Source organism: Lycium barbarum, chromosome 4 (assembly GCF_019175385.1).
Source record: "Lycium barbarum isolate Lr01 chromosome 4, ASM1917538v2, whole genome shotgun sequence".
Classification (NCBI taxonomy): domain Eukaryota; kingdom Viridiplantae; phylum Streptophyta; class Magnoliopsida; order Solanales; family Solanaceae; genus Lycium; species Lycium barbarum.
Genome location: NC_083340.1, coordinates 24025785 through 24042773, shown reverse-complemented (window position 1 = coordinate 24042773; position 16989 = coordinate 24025785).

The following is a 16989-nucleotide window of genomic DNA, read 5'->3' as shown; positions in this document are numbered from 1 at the left end:
ATTGTAAAACTCCATGGTTCTTGCTTGTGTAGTCTAACTTAGTTTCTTTGTTTTTGCTTCAAAAGCTCTCAAGCTTTTACTTTTGTAATATGGCATCTTCAAGTTGCCTTTATTAATGGAAACTTCTTACTTTATTAGCTTTTGCTTAGTTTATTACCTTTATTGTGGCATTTTATTGTGATATTTTTCTTCATCATGAGCGGAGGTGGCTTCACCCAGCTTCGAGGTTTATGTGCGCCTCAAGCAGGCCTTTGACAACACTATTCTAGCTTCGAGCATGATTTTTAGTATTGTTTGTGCAAGAGATGCTTGATTTATTATATAGGAATTAGTTCCTATGTGTAGTTCTGCTTTGATTTCTAACACTTCGCTACATTGATGACATTGTCTCAAATATAGAAGCTCTTTTGAACCATTTACAGAGGAAGTATGCCTTACTGCGTGATTTAGATAAAAGTCTGCAAGGTATTACTTATATTCCAAATTTTATATATTATTGGACTATTAAGGTTCTCTCATGCAAGTTAGTTGCTTTCTGACTTTCCATTGCTATGTGCTTCATTAAGTATACTTTATGTATTTAAGTTATTCCTGATCCGACCCACTCATTTGCCAACACAAGCGTGCTTATTTTATTTTTTGAACCCCCTGAATGAAAATCCTGCCTCCGCCACTGTATACATATGCTCACAAATTAGAAAATAATGTGGATTCAGTAAAACAATAAAAGTATATTGTAATTCTTCTTTGGGTGATACTACGACATACTATCATAATTTAAATCTCATTTCAGCTTTAACAGGCAATTAAATATTTTCAATCAAACATATACGACATCTTTGGATATACAATACATATTTGATTAAATAATATTAATTTACCTCATTATGTTCACTACTCATAGAATAATTGATTCACCTTTGGGCAAATCCTTAAGTTCTAGCAATAGTGAAAGTCCATTTATCCATTTATTTTCACTAATTGGCATTTCATTAGATTAATGGATAAATGAAAAATTTTATGTATGCATATTTTTCGTAAACATACTAGTTCGGCCACTTTGGTGACTAACAAACTATATTAACATAAATGCACACATAAAATAAAGGCTTAATACCTAGATGGACCCTTAAACTTGGCATGTTTTGTAAGATAGGCATATAAACTTATAAGGTGACCAGATAGACACTTAAACTTACTCAAAGTGTATTTTTCAAGTTTTTCAGTTGTTTTGAAAACAAAAACTATATTTTTCAAACACTCACAATTTTCATGGCCAAACAAGCCCTAAATATATCACAAAATATTTTTTTTAAAATGCAAAAATAAGGCAAACGCATATACATGAGACTATAAATGTGCACTTAAACCAATAAATACTCGCTAATCGCAATTTTGCAGCTTTCAATTAACTCGGATTTTTTTTTTACACTTGAATAATTAAAAAACAATAACTTTAACCAATAAAAATCCTTAAAAAAAGAAATTTCAAATTAAGAAATTTCTAAGTTCAGTATTTCAAGTGTAAAAGAAATTTCAAATTAAGAAAATTGTAAAGCCGAGAAGAAAATCCTTAAAAAAAAAGAAATTTCTTAATTTGAAATTTCTTTTTTTAAGGATTTTTATTGGTTAAAGTTATTGTTTTTTAATTATTCAAGTGTAAAAAAAAAACCGAGTTACTTGAAAGCTGCAAAATTGCGATTAGCGAGTATTTATTGGTTTAAGTGCACATTTATAGTCTCATGTATATGCGTTTGCCTTATTTTTGCATTTTAAAAAAAATATTTTGTGATATATTTAGGGCTTGTTTGGCCATGAAAATTGTGAGTGTTTGAAAAATATAGTTTTTGTTTTCAAAACAACTGAAAAACTTGAAAAATACACTTTGAGTAAGTTTAAGTGTCTATCTGGTCACCTTATAAGTTTATATGCCTATCTTACAAAACATGCCAAGTTTAAGGATCCATCTGGGTATTAAGCCTAAAATAAATATCATAACTTTCTATGCATATGAATATTTTCAACATTCTAGCTTGGCCACTTTTGGTGACTAACAAACTATATGAACATTAGTACATGCATAATGTTAACATGAATATAATGTATGTGTAAATATTAGACATTCTAGTTTGGACACTTTGGTGACTAACAAACTATATAACTTTAGACACATACACTATCACTTAATGTAAAGAACACTTTTCATGATTGCACATATAAGAATTAAATCACATACGTGTAAGCGCAAAAATTATGCATTCCGGAATCTTTCATAATGAAAACATCACTTTAATGGTCTAAAAACTTAGACAGTAAACATAACATTATAACCCATAATCATTACATCATGTGAAACTAAAGTGTAGTTTCAGAATATGTGCAAAGTAACTTTGTTGATAAAACTTTATAACTCAACTACTAGCTGAGCGTAAATATTTAAATTGATTAATTGGATAAAATCAGCTTCCATGCAATCATAAGAAATCAAATTAAGATTATATAAGTACACCCAATAAATGTCACCGTACCTACAAATTGACACTATCTTGGATATACAATACTCCAAAATTATTCACGCCTAGAAACAAACGTCAGTAAATTCCCATAAAACCTTTTATTACCCAATCATCAATTGATTTAATATTAATTTACGGATAACTTAATAACTTTAAGAAACCCTAAGAAAACATGATGGATCAGCCACCGTATACAGTTTAATCAAAGTTCAGTCTTACGATTTTTTTCCAATAAGCACAAGTTCCAATATATCATAATATTGTCTCTCTTATATGAAGATTATTGGTTTAAATATCCAGGCTCTTGATTCCACATGATTAACTTAATTCATACAGGATCTTGAACACAATAATCTTACATGGAGATAATACGGAAAATATACCTGATGCGGAAGATATTATCATGAAAGCGGAAGCGTTGTTTGTAAAAATTGGTTTCTACCTCCTCGCCCTAACCTTATGTTATCACAGCCGTCAATGATGGAAAAGTATATAAAAGAAGTGGTAACCCTAATGGGTGGAGGAAGGACCAATTTATAGGGGTTGAGACTTAATCCGGTACGTCCATCAAGTAACCGATCTAACGGACGGGATTTATTCTTCATTAAATATTATTATAGGCTTTACATTAATTGAGCCACACGTAAAACTAATAAAAATTCTTACACATTCTGCTTAGAGAAGCCCACACACATTACAAGTGGTGGTGGACGAATGTCAGCTTAAATAATGTCAACAATATTGGTGAGCATCCAGTGCCTTATAATTTAAAGGTTCGTCCATGAAAGATGAGTAAGTGTGTTGATAAATAACATGTCAATATTTTTATATACCCCTCGTTGGTGGTAAAGGATGAAGAAGTCTAGGTTAGCTTTAAGATGATTAAATTAAGGAAAGTTTGATCATACATATTTTTAGGGTTATTTTATGTATGGTCACTAGAATTTATCTCTCATAACATTTTATCATATTAATAAACTGAACTTGTGCAGATGCAGTGCTCCCTCCATTTCAATCTACTACTTTCCTTTTTAATTTGTCTTAAGAATTTCATACTTTCTTATTTTAAAAAACATAACTTAAAATTTTTCATTCTATGCATAATGAGATAATTTATAATCAAATAAATACTTATATCTTGTTATAAACTACAAGTTTTAAAAGTCTTTATGCACATAAATTAAGACGGAGGGAGCATAACAAAATAACAATATATTCACTTAACTTTATCCACTATAACTATAAAGTCACAAAATCAATTTTTTATCACGTTGAAATAACTAAAACTTTACCCAACTCTTGTTAGGTGTGGAATTGGCCAAACAAGTCAATTCTTTTGTTCACATAGTCGTGATGTAAGCGCTTACCTCATAATAGTCGTGATGTAAGCGCTTACCTCATCATAGGAAATTCATTCCTATAAATAGGTAGCTTATGGTTCATTTGTAAGATATCATTAAGATCATTTGCTATACACATCCCAAGAGAGAGAAAAAAAATCTAAGAGAAATACTCTTAGTGAAAGGCCTAAGTAAGAGAAGGTCTTTAAGAGAATTTTCTGTGGTAAAATTCTTGAGTGTAATTGGGATTGGGGTTGTGAGGTTGAGTGTTGTAAACACTTGTAATATTTCTTCTTTAATAAGATCTGCAGCAGCAACGTGGACGTAGCTCTCACATTGAGGGTGAACCACTATAAATCTGTGTGTGCTATTTATTCTTCGCTTACATCACGGCGTAAGTAGGTTCTGTCTAAGGAGGTTGGTATTTAAGTGGTCCAGCTGTGACCCTCCAATCTTTCCTGGGAACCTGCTTACAAAGGTCGGATTTGGGATTTAAATCCTAACAACTCGTATCAGAGCAACAGGTTGTGTTGTGATTTAGAAACGATGGGAGGCGAAGATGGTACGACGCACGGCATCGGTAAATTCGATGGTACAGATTTTGCGTTCTGGAGAATGCAAATTGAAGATTATTTATATGGCAGAAAGCTTCATGAACCTCTGAGTCCGAAACCAGAGGAGATGAAGCAAGCAGATTGGGATCTCCTCGACAGACAAGTTCTGGGAGTCATTCGACTGACGCTTTCGAAGAACGTTGCTCACAACGTGGCAAAGGAGAAGACCACCGCAGATATGATGAAGGTATTGTCTGACATGTATGAGAAACCTTCGGCAAATAATAAGGTATTTCTCATGAAGAAACTATTTCATCTAAAGATGATGGAAAATGCTCATGTTGCTGCACACATAAATGAATTCAATACCATTGTAAATCAATTGTCATCGGTAAAAATTGATTTCGATGATGAAGTACAAGCTCTAATTTTGTTGGCATCTCTACCAAATAGTTGGGAGCCAATGAGAGCAGCGGTTAGTAATTCTGTCGGCAATGACAAACTAAAGTTCAATGATGTTAGGGATCGTATCCTTGCTGAGGAGGTGCGCAGGACAGATTCGGGAGAGGCATCGACGAGTTCTGCTTTTAATGTTGAAAACAGAAGCAGAAATTATGACAGAAACTACAACCGAAATAGGGGCAGATCGAAGTCAAGGAATGGCAGGGGTCAATCCAGACTAGGACGAACACATGAGTGTTGGAACTGTGGAAAACCAGGTCACTTCAAGAAGAACTGCAGGGCGCCAAAGAAGGAGGACAACAAGGGGGCTGGAATCAACGCTGCTACGGAAGACATTGGCGATGCGTTGTTGCTATCGGTTGACAGCCCGATAGACTCTTGGGTGCTTGACTAAGGAGCGTCCTTTCATACCACCCCACATCATGATATAATGACAAACTACGTGGCTGGGAATCTCGGCAAAGTTTATTTAGCCGATGGAGAGCCGCTAGACGTTGTTGGCACGGGAGACATTAATTTGAAGATGTCAAATAGATCCTCGTGGAAGATTACAAAAGTTAGACATGTTCCAAAGCTGATGCGAAACCTGATTTCAGTAGGTCAGCTTGATGATGAGGGATATGATCTCAACTTTGGTAATGGGTCTTGGAAGGTGGCGAAAGGTGCTATGGTAGTTGGCCGAGGAAAGAAGATTGGCACTCTCTACATGACGGATAGCTGTCGTGATATTGTTGTTGTGGTTGACAACACAAAGAAGACAGATTTGTGGCATTGTCGGCTTGGGCATATCAGCCAGAAGGGGATGAAGCTGTTGGTGACAAATGGCTTAATTCCGGAGCTGAAGACGGTGGACCTTCATACGTGTGAGAGCTGCATTCTCGGAAAACAAAAGCGAGTAAGCTTCTCAAGTACAGGCAGAGAGTTGAAGGTCGAAAAGCTGGAATTGGTGCACACAGACGTGTGGGGACCTACCACTGTACCCTCCCTTGGAGGATCACACTACTACGTGACCTTCATTGATGATTCAACCAGGAAGGTATGGGTTTATTTTATGAAAAATAAATCCGATGTGTTTAGTGTATTCAAAAGATGGAAAGCCATGGCCGAGAATGAAACAAACCTCAAGTTGAAGTGTTTGAGGTCCGACAACGGCGGAGAATACACTGATGGTGATTTCAAACGGTACTGTGCCGATAATGGGATCAAGATGATGAAGACTATTCCTGGAACGCCGCAACAGAATGGAGTAGCCGAAAGAATGAACCGAACGTTGAACGAGCGTGCTCGGAGTATGAGAATACACTCTGGACTGCCCAAGACATTCTGGGCAGATGCAGTCAATACCGCGGCCTTCTTAATTAACCGAGGACCTTCAGTTCCCTTGGATTTCAGAATTCCAGAAGAAGTCTGGAGTGGCAAGAAGGTAAATCTTTCATTTCTAAAAGTGTTCGGTTGCTTATCATATGTTCATAATGATGATACGGCTAGAAGCAAGCTTGATCCAAAATCAAAGAAGTGTTACTTTATTGGCTATGGTGACACCGAGCTTGGGTACCGATTTTGGGATGAACAAAATCGGAAGATCATCCGAAGCAGGAATGTTGTCTTTAACGAAGAGGTACTGTACAAAGACAAGCTGCAAAAGAATTCAGAATGTCAGGACAAGGAATCGGAAATAGTCGATTTGAGGGACTTTCCGGCACCTGAGCCGCAGCCAGGTACAACCGAGGCAGAGGAACAAACAATCCGAGAAGGTGCTGATGAAAGTGCTGATTCTGAAACAAATGAACAGACGCCAATCACAGAGCTGCGTAGATCATCCAGGATCAGGAAGCCGCTTCACAGGTACTCTCCATCCCTCAACTACATTCTACTCACTGATAGAGGGGAGCTGGAATGTTATGAAGAAGCAATGCAAGTCGATGAATCGACTAAGTGGGAGCTGGCAATGAAGGATGAAATGGATTCACTATCGGCAAATCATACATGGGAATTATCCGAGTTGCCAAAGGATAAAAAGGCATTGCAAAACAAATGGGTTTATCGGATAAAGGAAGAACCCAATGGAAGCAAGCGTTATAAAGCAAGGCTGGTTGCAAAGGGATTTCAACAGAAAGAAGGCATTGACTATACGGAGATCTTTTCTCCCGTAGTCAAGATGGTGACTATCAGAACTGTTCTTGGGCTGGTAGCAAAGGAAAATCTACATCTGCAACAGATGGACGTGAAAACTGCATTTCTTCACGGTGATCTAGACGAGGAAATCTACATGCGACAGCCGGAGGGATTCAAAATCAAAGGAAAGGAGAATCTGGTGTGCAAACTTCAAAAGAGTCTGTACGGACTAAAACAGGCTCCAAGACAGTGGTATTTAAAGTTTGACAGCTTTATGAAGAAAGCTGATTTTTCAAGGTGCGAGGCAGATCACTGCTGTTACTTCAAAAATTTGAAGACTCGTACATGATACTGCTACTCTATGTCGACGACATGCTAATCGTAGGAGCAAACCTACAGGAGATTGATCGGTTGAAAAAAGGGTTATCGGAAGAGTTTGCAATGAAGGATTTGGGAGCTGCAAAGCAAATCCTTGGGATGAGAATCGACCGAAGCAAGGAGGGCATCAAACTCTCACAAGAAGAATATGTGAGGAAAGTTATCAAAAGGTTTAACATGCATGATGCCAAGCCAGTCAGCACTCCCTTGGCTGGACACTTTCGGTTGTCAAAGGATCAGTCGCCGACAACCGAGGATGAGAAGAAGCAGATGGACAAGATACCTTATGCATCTGCAATCGGTAGTCTTATGTATGCAATGATATGTACAAGGCCAGACATTGCACATGCAGTGGGAGTTGTCAGCCGATTTATGAGCAATCCGGGAAAGCAACACTGGGAGGCTGTGAAGTGGATATTCAGATATCTGAAAGGCAGCTCGAGTTCAGCTCTGTATTTCCGAAAATCAAAAACAGGATTGCAAGGGTATGTTGATGCTGACAACGGTGGTGATATTGATAGCATAAAGAGCACATCCGGGTATGTTTACACCTTCGGAGGTACTGCAATCTCTTGGGTTTCCAAGTTGCAAAAGATAGTAGCTCTCTCTAGTTGTGAGGCTGAGTACGTTGCTGTGACGGAGGCCACAAAGGAAATGATGTGGCTACAATCTTTTCTGCGGGAATTGGATCAGGACCACGAGGGAAGTGTGCTATATTGTGATAGCCAAAGCGCCATTCATTTGGCAAAGAACCCGGTTTACCATGCTCGAACGAAGCACATACAACTCCGGTACCATTTCATTAGATCAGCTTTGGAAGATGGAGCGCTGGTGCTTGAGAAGATCGCAGGGAGTCAGAATCCAGCAGACATGCTGACAAAGGCAGTGACGATAGATAAACTGAAGCTATGCTCAACTTCAGTTGGCCTGCACGAAGTATGAAAGTAGGAAAGAGCTGTTGCATCGATCAAAGTGTGAAGACAAATTAAAATTAGTCTTCAAGTGGGAGATTTGTTAGGTGTGGAATTGGCCAAACAAGTCAATTCTTTTGTTCACATAGTCGTGATGTAAGCGCTTACCTCATAATAGTCGTGATGTAAGCGCTTACCTCATCATAGGAAATTCATTCCTATAAATAGGTAGCTTATGGTTCATTTGTAAGATATCATTAAGATCATTTGCTATACACATCCCAAGAGAGAGAAAAAAAATCTAAGAGAAATACTCTTAGTGAAAGGCCTAAGTAAGAGAAGGTCTTTAAGAGAATTTTCTGTGGTAAAATTCTTGAGTGTAATTGGGATTGGGGTTGTGAGGTTGAGTGTTGTAAACACTTGTAATATTTCTTCTTTAATAAGATCTGCAGCAGCAACGTGGACGTAGCTCTCACATTGAGGGTGAACCACTATAAATCTGTGTGTGCTATTTATTCTTCGCTTACATCACGGCGTAAGTAGGTTCTGTCTAAGGAGGTTGGTATTTAAGTGGTCCAGCTGTGACCCTCCAATCTTTCCTGGGAACCTGCTTACAAAGGTCGGATTTGGGATTTAAATCCTAACAACTCTGATGACAAAACCTACTCATCAAGATGATTTTACTGTTATAGCGGATAAAATTGTGACTTTAGTATTCATACATTAGGTAAAATTAAGTTATTTTAACAATATTATAATATATAAGTTACTGACTATTATTGTAATGGATAAAGTTTAAATACTTTAATATAATTAATTTAAAGTCGCACATGTGCATCGCGTGAATCAATAAATAATTTATATAAGAAGAATACATTTTTCATTAAAATAAATACAATTGTCGGAAAGATGAAAATGGATACTATGTATTATTACACGGACAAAATAGTTGAATTAAATATCTACTGACAAGGCAAACAATATGAATTTAGTTAAATTAATTATATATTATTTGTGACTAACTAACTATAGATATTTAGTCTATGAGAGACAAATATATTATGTTATTGTATCTCACATAAAATCTTTTTTATAACGACGTTTTTAGCGTTTGTTACGTTCCCTTATCAAATGATAACTTTTAGTGGGATTATTTTTCGCGATGACATTAATAAAGTATTGTCAAACAATAGCTAAATATATTTGCCGTAGTAAATTTTTTCACATGGACAATTATGTTACACTTTCAAAGGGAATATCAATATCAAAGAATCATACACTCAGAATAACGTCTACAAAAAATATCAGTCAAGATACATTAACATTGCATGTCATTATGTCAAATAATAAAATATCTATAATTACAAAATACTATATAACTAACCCACATAAAATCCTCATCTTTGCAAGATACCCAATTACACTATTTATAAATAAGTCAATTTTAAATTGATAGCCATATATTAGACATTGTAACAAAAAACACAACTGGCAACTTTTCAATAATATGCAATTGTCTATCAAGAATACACGATCATTTATCTAACTTCTAGAACAAAAACTTAAAAGTATAAAAGAAATCACAAGCAAGTTACCTCTGCAATCATCGACTCTATCAAAATTTCATGTTTAAAAATGTTCTTCTTTTATAGTAGTGTTCATCTCCTTTCTAATCTAAATTACTTTTGTTTTAATATTCTAGAATATTAATGAAAGTAATACTAATCGGTGAATTTTAAACCTAAAGGGATTTTAATTGCATAATATTCCTAAACCTAATGTTTCTCATTTGTTGCCTTGACAGTTTTGTTAAAAGGGTCTTACTAAAGTGAATTTTAAACCTAAACAAAATAAGACACAAAATAAGTAGTATTAATTGTGATTCTAAATTAGTATTAATCCTTGTTTATTTCTTCAGATTTGCATTTATAACTGATTCATTCTATTTTCTGATTTCTTTCATAGATATTAGGTTTTTTTTAATGAAATTAACTTATGTACCCTAAGATATGCATTAATTAACTTGTAAAATAATTCTACTAATATAACATATTTGGAAGAGAATGAAATTGAATTCTTTTGCTAATAAATAAATTTAAATACTTTATTTTTTATTCTCAAAATTAATAAATCGTCTTTTAAAATCAATATAGTGATATTAATTATTGAATAACCTATTATATTTTTATTTATTCAACGAAGTATAACGCCACATTAATTATTCAATTATTTGTCTACTTTTTTTAATCATTGAATCCTGAACCTATTACCTAACCAATTTTACATTAGTTTCTGAATCCTAAACATAAAATGATAATACATAGTTGAGTAATTAATTGGCTAAAATTTAATTACAAAAAAGGACTCTTGAACGTAAACGGAGTGCTTAGACGTTTCCTAACGTGACTTTTCCTTACAAATTTAATCTATTACATACACAGTAGTATAATGGATTATAAACCATAGTAAAATCTTGAATAAACCACAATCCATAGTCTTTTGGCACCCTATTATCATCTTAACCACAAACATTCTTTTATCATCCAGTTTAAGTTTCTTGCTACTTTACACAAAATTCAAGAACCCCGTCAAACAATTTACTGAAAATACTTCAATTTCACGTCATTACCCAAGAAAATTATTATGTACCAAAGTGAACAACTATAACTCCCACCCTTAATTTTCTTTTTATACATACCAAAGGATCAATTTAAGCAGTGTAAAGACCCCAAAAGTTTATTATTTGCCTGGAGTTAGTTTTGTCTTTAACAGAAAAGAACAATAGTTTCATGGATTATACTAATTAAGTAAAAGGCAGTTAAAAACATCAGTAATAAACAAAATTGGTTATGTTGATATTGATACATGAACATACAATCTAAAGAATAAGGTAAAGATAAAACGAACTCCATAATATATAAGCATAATAATATAACACAACTAATAGACAAATTAACTATAACAGAAAGGAGTATGGTATGGTAGAAGATGACAACCTAGAATTTGCAATGGAAGAAAATTGAAATCATATTTTACACAATCAATTAACCAACATCACAATTATTTGATTGAGGCCAACCTCCATTAGTAATAGAAGGCCATGATTCTTGTGTTCACCTGAAATAAAATTCACAAAGAATCAAGTCAATACTCATTACCCTGAAGACAAACAAATTATACAAAATTAAAACAAAATATAAATAAGGTAAACTCTTAATTAATTTGAGAAGCATTACGGAGCTCTTTAGCTTCCGTTTTAAAGAGAAAAATGGATAACAAAAAAAAAGTACTCCTATTATTGAGTGAAAATGACCTTGCAAATTTTTTTGGCCGGTCAATTATGATTTATGAGTTTTATTCCCGAAAAAAAAAAGGAAACTATGAGATCTTACAAGATTTACTAACCCCCTGTTTGGATGGTGGTTTCCCGTGGTTCATTAACGTATGGTTTTGTATGAAACCATATTTGTTTTCATTGTTCTTAAAATTATGTGGTATGGTGTTGTAAACCCGTGGTTCATCTCATGGTTATATAACCATGAAAAATCTCAATTTTTGTAACCACGGATTTGGTAGTTTTTCCGTGGTTACGTATTTCATTTCCCATTATACCCCACCTTCCACGATCCACCCCAACCCACCCTCACCCTACCACTCACCCCCACCCTACCCTCACCCTCACCCCTCACCCCACCCACCTCACCACCACCCTACCCGACCCCCACAACCACTCACCCCCACCCTACCACCCACTACCCCCATCCTCATCCCATAACCATCTAGTTCACACCACCCACTACCCCTCACCACCACCCAACCTCACAACCACTCACCCCACCCAACCAGCCACTACCCTCACCCTCATCCCACAACCACCCACCTCACACCACCCACCCCTCCACCACCCCCACTCACTACCTACTTATTTTTTAAAGTTCCTATTTTATTCTTTACCTGAGTTTTATTAATATATATAAACTAATTTTTAATTAAGAGTTAAGGGTATTTTAGTAAACTTACAAGTTATTACACAGTACCATACGGTCAAACCAAACAACACAAATGTTATTAAACCACAACAAACGATACAGTCTATCCAAACATTATGTTCATTAATATAGTACAATACAATACAACACCATACTGTACCATATCATACTGTACATTAATGAACCACGGGAAACAACCATCCAAACAGAGGGTAAAGATATTTGAGTTATTAAGTATACTTTTAATTACCTAGTAATAATTAAGTGATCTAATTGGTAAGTAGTCAATGAAATAAACTGTTAGGAGGAGAAAAGGTCATTTACTTCGTAAACAAAAAATCAAACAACATGGCGGTGCTATTGATTAATGTAAAAACAGTGTGTTAAAAAGCTGTCCTGCTTTCGTCTAATTTGTTACAAAGTCCATAATTAAGTTTTTGTGGTTTCCTGCCTCCGATTAAATTCGGATAACTGATTTATAGTTTTAAATATTTATACTTTTAGTCAATTTAAGAAATATTTAATAAATAAATTTAAGTTAATTTTAAAGTCCTAAATATTATTAAATGACGCTTTTGTCTATTGTGGAGTCTATTAATGAAGGGCAAAAAGTTCAATCAACATTTCTAAAGACCTTTGTGCTTTTAATATAGTATAGATATAGATTAATACACGTATAAATTACGTAAATCTATATATTTATTTATACTAGATAAAATGTAGATTGAGAATATGACTTAAAATTACCAAAATCATATAATAAACAATTTTTTATCTCGTTAGAAAGTGATTTTTAAAATTAAAAAAAAAATTATGCTATATATTAGTCTTTTGTACAACAAATCAAATGCCTAATGAGTAATAAATAATCTTTCACTACAATTCATACATTAGAATCTCAAGATTAATAACCTCTACGTTATAATCCTTAACATTACTAATTCCTACATAATGAATATAATAAATACCGCAATTATACACTACAATCTCAACATTAAAACTATTACTACATTATTAATCCTGCATAACTTGTTTCACAACCAAACAATGTCTTATACTCTCTCTATCTCTGTTTATGTGATATACTTTTCTTTCTAGTATGTCCCAAAAAGAATGATATATTTTTATATTTAGAAATAATTTAGCTTAAAATTTCTCATTTTACCCTTAATGAAATGATTTACGGCTATACAATATCTACGATTTGTTTTAGATCAGATGTCTCAAAATTTCTCCTTTCTTTCTTACACTTCTTATCTAGTCAAAGTATATCACATAAATTGGGACGGAGAGAGTATATATTAAAAAGAAAAAATGGGATCAACTCAAGATTAATTTGGCTCCATCTACAGGTTCTCTTTCCTGCAGCAAAATATATCATGACATAAATGACTTACTATAAAATTCTTGTTATAAAATAAAGACTATAAAGTAAATACAGAGAGAAGTATATAGGGAGAAACTGATTGCATATAGGAACTCCTATTTATAGGAGAAAACATAAATTTGGGGGCCAAGTATTTTAAGAAGGAAACTTGGTGGCCACTTTTCTTGGTGGCCACTTTTCTTGGTGGCCAAGATTCGTGTTGACCAAGTTCCTTGTGGGACATCCACTAACAAATTAATATTTACAACACTCCCCCTTGGATGTCCATTAATAGATGATGTACCTCATTAAAACCTTATTAGGAAAAACTCTGTGGGAAAAAATCCTAAAGAAGGAAAAAAAGTACACATATCGAGTAATGCGCTTTGAGAGCTGTCTCATTAAAAACCTTACCAGAAAAACCTAATGGGACAAAACCTTGGTTAAGGAAAAAAGAGCACAACACATATCTCACTCCCCCTGATGAAGATCAAAATTCAGATGTCGAAGTGTTCGCATTCCAATCTTGAATATCATTTTATCAAGAGTTGAAGTTGGCAAAGATTTGGTGAATGTCACTTGAACAGATTTGTTGCACATCAATATCACTATTCTTCTGGAGATCATGTGTGAAGAATAATTTTGGTGAAATGTGCTTCATTCTATCTCCTTTTATGAAGCCTCCTTTTAATTGAGCTATGCATACAACACTGTCTTTATATAATGTTGTGGGTATTTTTGTATCACACTTGAAGCCACATCTTTCTCTGATGAAATGTATCACTGATCTCAACCACACACATTCTCTATTTTGCTTCATGAATAGCTATTATCTCAGCATGATTGGAAGAAGCAGCAACGATTGACTGCTTCGTAGATCGCCACGATATAGCAGTATCTCTGCATGTAAATAAATAGCCTGTTTGAGATCGAGCTTTATGAGGGTCAGATGAGTAACCTGCATCTGCATGACCAATAAGATCTGCACTGCTATTGTTAGCATAAAACAGACCATATCAACAATCCCCTTTAGATATCACAGTATATGCTTAATTTCGTTCCAATGTCTTCGTGTAAAAGAAGAACTATATCTTGCTAGCAAATTAACAGAAAATGTTAAATCAGATCTTGTAGCGTTAGCAAGATACATAAGTGTACCAATGGCACTAAGATAAGGTACTTCAGGACCAAGAAGCTCTTCACTTTCTTTTTGAGGTCGAAACGGAACTTTACTCACTTCAAGTGAGCAATCCACCATTGGAGTACTTAAAGAGTGTGCATTGTCCATGTAAAATCGTTTTAAAACTTTTTTGGTATAGGTAGATTGATGGATAAAGACCTCGCTTGCAAAATGCTCTATTTGCAGAACAAGACAAAGTTTTGTCTTTCCAAGATCATTCATTTCAAATTCCGTCTTTAAATATTCAATTGCCTTTTGGAGCTATTCTAGAGTTCCAATGAGATTTATGTCATCAACATAAATAGCAGAATAGCAAGTATAACAAACTCTGATTTTGTTTTCTTAATAAACACATGGACAAATGGCACCATTTATATAACCTTCATTTATCAAGTACTCACTGAGGCGATTATACCACATGCGCCCTGATTATTTTTAAACCATATAATGATCTTTGTAATCTAATTGAATACATCTCCCGAGACTTTGAACTAACTGCTTCATGCATTTTAAATCCTTCAAGAATTTTCACATAGATTTCATTATCAAGTAAGGTAAGTTGTAACCACGTCCATCAGATGTATTTCAAGGTTTTCATGTACATCTAAACTGATGAGATATCGAAATGTTATTCCATCCATAACGGATGAATATGTTTCTTCATAGTCGATACGGGGTCATTAAGAGAATCCTTGTGCAATAAGGCATGTCTTATAACTCACAATTTCATTTCTTTCATTCCTTTTCCGCACAAAGACCCATTTGTGGCCAACTGGTTTTACACCATCAGGCGTTTGGATTACCAGTCCAAAAACCTCATATTTAACAAGTGAATTCAATTCTGATTGAACTGCCTCTTGCCATTTTTGCCAATCATATCTTCATTGACATTCTTCGACAGATTGAGGTTCCTGATCCTTAATGTCTTTCATAATATTCAGAGCAACATTATATGCAAAAACATTATTCACCATAATTTTCGATTGAGTCAAATCTATCCCATCACTAGAATAACTTAATGATAGTTCTTTACTCACTTGAGTCTCGGGTTTCCTGATATCTTCAGGAGTATCGGGATTAATCAGATCTTGAATATCTTCATGATATTCTTTCATAGTGTCATTCTGATCATTTTTCGTGTTTCTTTTTCTAGTATTTTCATCCTTAGAACCCAATGTCCCACCAAGCTTCAAGCGTGTATGAGATTCAGAGGCTATGACACTAGTAGATTGTCCCTTTGGGACATCAATTCGGATAGGCACATTCTCTGCAGGGATATGTGACTTAATTATTCTTTTCAAATCAGTAAATGCATCTGACATTTGCTTTGCTATTTTCTGTAAGTGAATGATCTTTTGGATCTCATATTCACATATAGGGGCACGTGGATTAAAATGAGATAGTGATAAAATTAATTGTATATTTTTTATACAAAAGAACTCTTATTTATAGGAGAAAACATGAAATTGGGGGCAAGTATTTTAAGAAGGAAACTTGGTGACCTCTTTTCTTGAGTCCACAACTTTTTTAACCCAAAAAAGTGTAAAAAAGCACCAAAATACCTCCCAAAAAAAAAGTGACCGAGGTAACCTTTGTGCACTAGTTTAGTGCGCACTAGGATCAAACTGCAATTTTGCAGTTTAGCCCTATTGCGCACTGATTTAGTGCGCAAAGGCTAGTTTTTTTTTCACACAATTTTAAAGCTCTCAAATTCACGTTTTTTTCATACTTTGACGCAAGATTAGTCTTGTTTCAAAACTCCGAAATATTAATATTTTATATAGAACTTGATATTTTTTTTTGCGAACAATAATGTCGGCTCATGGCATCAAGTTTACCTAAACGTTTGGATCGTCGTTTTAGGGGTTGTAAAGTGCCCCGAAGTAACTTTTGTTTATTTGAATCTTGTTATGTTTAGGTTTAAGTCTTTTATTTTATAAGGTTTTGTTTTAAGTGTTTTATTTTTTAGTCAAGGCATTACTTTTTTTCGAATTTACAAATAAAAATATTATATTCAAAAATAATTCATCCAATACAAGAGGCTCAAAATAATTGATTGCAATAACCAAATAATACATCATTATTTACAATAACAAAATATTTAAAAAAATACATCAAGTACGGGAGGCTCTTCTACTACGAGACGTACTTACACCACCACAGCCTCATAGGCTACAC